The following is a 4422-nucleotide window of genomic DNA, read 5'->3' on the forward strand; positions in this document are numbered from 1 at the left end:
ATAGACATTTTATTGATATTTGTTCTTCCAATCCTTGAGTATGAAATATCTTTCCATTTCTTTGTGTGCTCTTCAACTTCTTTCATCAGTGTTTTATAGTTTTCAGAGTACAGATCTTTTACCTTTTTAGTGAGGTTTATTCCTAGATATCTTACTATTTTGGGTGCAGTTGTAAATGAGATTTTTTTTTTAATTTCTCTTTCTACTCCTTCATTACTGGTGTATAGAAATGCAACAGGTTCTGTATGTTGATTTTGTATCCTGCAATTTTACTGAATTCTTTTATCAGTTCTAGTAGTGTTCTGGTGGAGTCTGTCAGGTTTTCTATACATAGTATCATGTCATCTGTAAATAGTGAAAGTTTTACTTCTTTCTTATCAATTTGGATGCTTTTTATTTCTTTTTGTTGTCTGATTAATGTGGCTAGGACTTCCAGTACTATGTTGAATAAAAGTGGTGAGAGTGAACATCCTTGTTTATTCCTGACCTTAGGGGAAAGATTCTCAGGTTTTCCCCACTGAAGATGATGTTAGCTGTGCGGTTTTCATATACGGCCTTTATTATGTTGAGGAATGTTCCCTCTAAACCTACTTTGTTGAGGGTTTTTATCATGAAAGGATGTTGTACCTTTTTTTTTTTTTAAAGTTTATTTATTTTTATTGAGAGAGAGTACCAGCAGGGGAGGGACAGACAGAGAGGGAGTCCCAGCCGTCCCAGGATGTTATACTTTGTAAAATGCTTTTTTCTATGTCTATTGAAACGATCATATGATTTGGGGTGCCTGGGTGGCTCAGTCAATTCAGTGTCTGACTCTTGAGTTCAGCTCAGGTTATGATCCTAGGGTCATGGGATCGAGCCCTGCATAAGGCTTTGCACTGAACATGGAGCCTGCTGAAGATTCTCTTTCTCTCTCCTTCTGCCCATCTCCCCCACATGTGTTTTATCTCTAAAATAAAAAATAAATAAAATAAAATAAATAAATTCTCAAAAAAAAGAAATGATCATATGGTTCTTAATATTTCTCTGATTAATGTGATATCACATTGATTGCGAATATTGAACCATCTTTGCAACCCAGGAATAAATTCCACTTGATTTTGGTGAATGATTTTTTAAATGTATTATTAGATTCGGTGTGCTAGTATTTCATTGAGAATTTTTGCATCTATGTTCATCAGAGATATTGGCCTGTAGTCTTCTCTTTTTGTGGTGTCTTTATTTGGTTTTGGTATCAAGGTAATGCTGGTCTCATAGAATGAATTTGGAAGTTTTCCTTCCTTTCCTATTTTTTGGAATAGTTTGAGAAGAATAGGTATTAACTCTTCTTAGATGTTTGGTAAAATTTGCCTGTGATGGCATCTGGTCCTGAACTTTTGTTTGGAGTTTTTTGATTACTGTTTCAATTTCCTTGCTGATAATCAGTCTGTTCAAAATTTCTATTTCTTCTTGTTTCAGTTTTGGTAGGTTACATGTTTCTAGAAATTTATCCATTACTTCTAGTTGTCCAATTTGTTGGCATATAGTTTTTTGTAATATTTTCTTATAATTTGTTGTTTTCCTGTGGTGTTTGTTATTTCTGCTCTCTCATTTGTGATTTTATTAATTTGAGCTTTCTCCTTTTTTCTTGATAAATTTGGCTAGAGGTTTATAAATGTTATTGATTTTTTTTCAAGGGATCAGCTCCTGGTTTCATTGATTTGTTCTACTGTTTTTTGTTTCTATATCATTAATTTCTGCTCTAATCTTTATTATTTCCTTCCTTCTGCTGATTTTAGTTTTGTTTGTTGTATTTTTCTAGCTCCTTTAGGTGTAAGGTCAGGTTGTATTTGAGATTTTTCTTACTTCTTTAGGTAGGCCTTTATTGCTATAAACTTGCCTCTTAGAACTGCTTTTGCTGTATTGCAGAGGTTTTGAAAGGTTGTGTTTTCATTCTCATTTGTTTTCATGTACTTTTTGATTTTTTCTTTGATTTTTTGATTGACCCATTCAGTGTTTTTTGTATGTTATTTAACCTCCATGTATTTGTGGTCTTTCCATATTTTTTCTTGTGATTTAATTCTAGTATCGTGGCATTGTGGTCAGAAAAAGTACATGGCATGACTCTGATCCCTTTGAATTTGTTGAGACTTGTTTTGTGGCCTAATATGTGAGCTCTTGTGGAGTGTTCTATGTGCACATGGAAAGATTGTGTATTCTGTTTTAGGATAAAAAGTTCTGAATATATTTGTTAAATTCATCTTTTGTAGTGTGTTATTCAAAGCCATTGTTTCCTTGTTTATTTTATGTTTCGATGATCATCCATGGATGTACATAGGGTGTTAAAGTCTTCTACTATTATTGTATTATTATTGATTAATTCCTGTATGTTTGTCATTAACTGTTTTATGTATTTAGTTTTTCATATGTTGGATGTATAAATATTTACAATCGTTATATCTTATTGTTGGATTGTCCCCTTTATCATAGTTCCCCTCTTTATCTCTTGTTTTAGTCTCTGTGTGTTTTTTTTGTATTTTTATTTCACTTATTTTTAAAATTTACATCCAAGTTAGTTAGCATATAGTACAACAATGATTTCGGGAGTAGATTCCTTAATGCCCTTACCCATTTATTCCATCCTCCCTCCCACAACCCCTCCGGAAACACTCTGTTTGTTCTCCATATTTAAGAGTCTCTTCTGTTTTGTCCCCCTCCCTGTTTTTATATTATTTTTGCTTCCCTTCCCATATGTTCATCTGTTTTGTCTCTTAAAGTCCTCATATGAGTGAAGTCATATGATATTTGTCTTTCTCTGACTGACTAATTTCACTTAGCATAATACCCTACTGTTCTATCCACGTAGTTGCAAATGGCAAATTTCATTCTTTTTGATTGCTGAGTAATACTCCATTGTGTGTGTGTATATATATATATATATATATATATATATATATTACATCTTCTTTATCCATTCACCCATCAATGGACATTTGGGCTCTTTCCATACTTTGGCTATTGTTGATAGTGCTGCTATAAACATTGGGGTGCATGTGCCCCTTTGAAACAGCACACCTGTATATTCCTTGGATAAACACCTAGTAGTGCAATTGCTGGGTCATAGAGTAGTTCTATTTTTAATTTTTTGAGGAACCTCCATACTGTTTTCCAGAGTGACTGCACCAGTTTGCATTCCCATAAGCAGTGCAAAAGAGATCCTTTCTCTGCATCCTTTCCAACATCTGTTGCTGCCTGAATTGTTAATGTTACAGGTGTGAGGTAGTATCGCATTGTGGTTTTGGTTTGTATTTTCCAGGTGATGAGTGATGTTGAGCATTTTTTCATGTGTCAGTTGGTCATCTGGATGTCTTCTTTGGAGAAGTGTCTATTCATGCCTTTTGCCCATTTCTTCACTGGATTATTTGTTTTTTGGGTGTTGAGTTTGAGTTCTTTATAGATTTTGGATAGTAACCCTTTACCTGATATGTCGTTTATAAATATCTTCTCCCATTCCCTCGGTTGCCTTTTAGTTTTGCTGATTGTCTCCTTTGCTATGCAGAAGCTTTTTATTATAATGAGTTCCCAAAAGCTCATTTTTGCTTTTGTTTCTCTTGCCTCTGGAGACGTGTTGAGTAAGAAGTTGCTGCAGCCAAGATCAAAGAGGTTTTTGCCTGCTTTCTCCTCAAGGATTTTGATGGCTTCCTGTCTTACATTTAGATCTTTCATCCATTTTGAGTTTATTTTTGTGTATGGTGTAAGGAAGTGGTCCAGGTTCATTTTTGTGCATGTCACTGTCCAGTTTTTCCAGCACCACTTGCTGAAGAGACTGTCTTCATTCCATTGGGTATTCTTTCCTGCTTTATCAAAGATGAGTTGGCCATACTTTTGTGGGTCCATTTGTGGGTTCTCTATTCTGTTCCATTGATCTGAGTGTCTGTTTTTGTTCTAGTACCATACTGTCATGATCATTACAGCTTTGTAATACAGCTTGAAGTCTGGAAAAATATGGAAGTTCCATGAGTTTGCATGTCATCCTTGTGCAGGGGCCGTGCTAATCTTCTCTGTGTCATTCCAATTTTAGTATATGTGCTGCCAAAGTGAGTACGTTAGTCTTTGTTTTAAAGTGTATTTTGTCTGATACAAGTCTTTTCCTTTCTCTTCTTGCCCATACTACTTAGGATGTTGGTTTGACCACTATACAGAGTCAAAATAACAGAGGCTCTGTCAGAATTAAAGTTTACTTCTCTCTCACAGTAATATGATGGTAGGCAGATGGTCCTGGGTTTATAGGAAGTTTTGTTCCTTGAGGACATCCAGGGACCTGGGTTCCTTCTGTTTTGTTGTTCCACCATTCCTTGGGTTTTACCCTCCTCCAGATATTTGAAACTGGTTTATCTGCCCCCATGGAAGGGGGAAAAGGGAGTAGAGACCAGGGGACTCACTTTT

The 4422-nt window shown here is 35.2% G+C and overlaps 1 non-coding gene across 1 annotated transcript; it reads right to left on the reverse strand.

The window, feature by feature from the left end:
• Positions 1–3975: 3975 nt before the first annotated feature.
• On the reverse strand, positions 3976–4081 carry LOC125933608 (U6 spliceosomal RNA). The gene has a single exon (XR_007461022.1). It is a non-coding gene; the product is annotated as a U6 spliceosomal RNA (small nuclear RNA).
• Positions 4082–4422: the final 341 nt, after the last annotated feature.

The sequence above is a fragment of the Panthera uncia genome, chromosome D2 (assembly GCF_023721935.1).
Source record: "Panthera uncia isolate 11264 chromosome D2, Puncia_PCG_1.0, whole genome shotgun sequence".
Taxonomy (NCBI): Eukaryota; Metazoa; Chordata; class Mammalia; order Carnivora; family Felidae; genus Panthera; species Panthera uncia.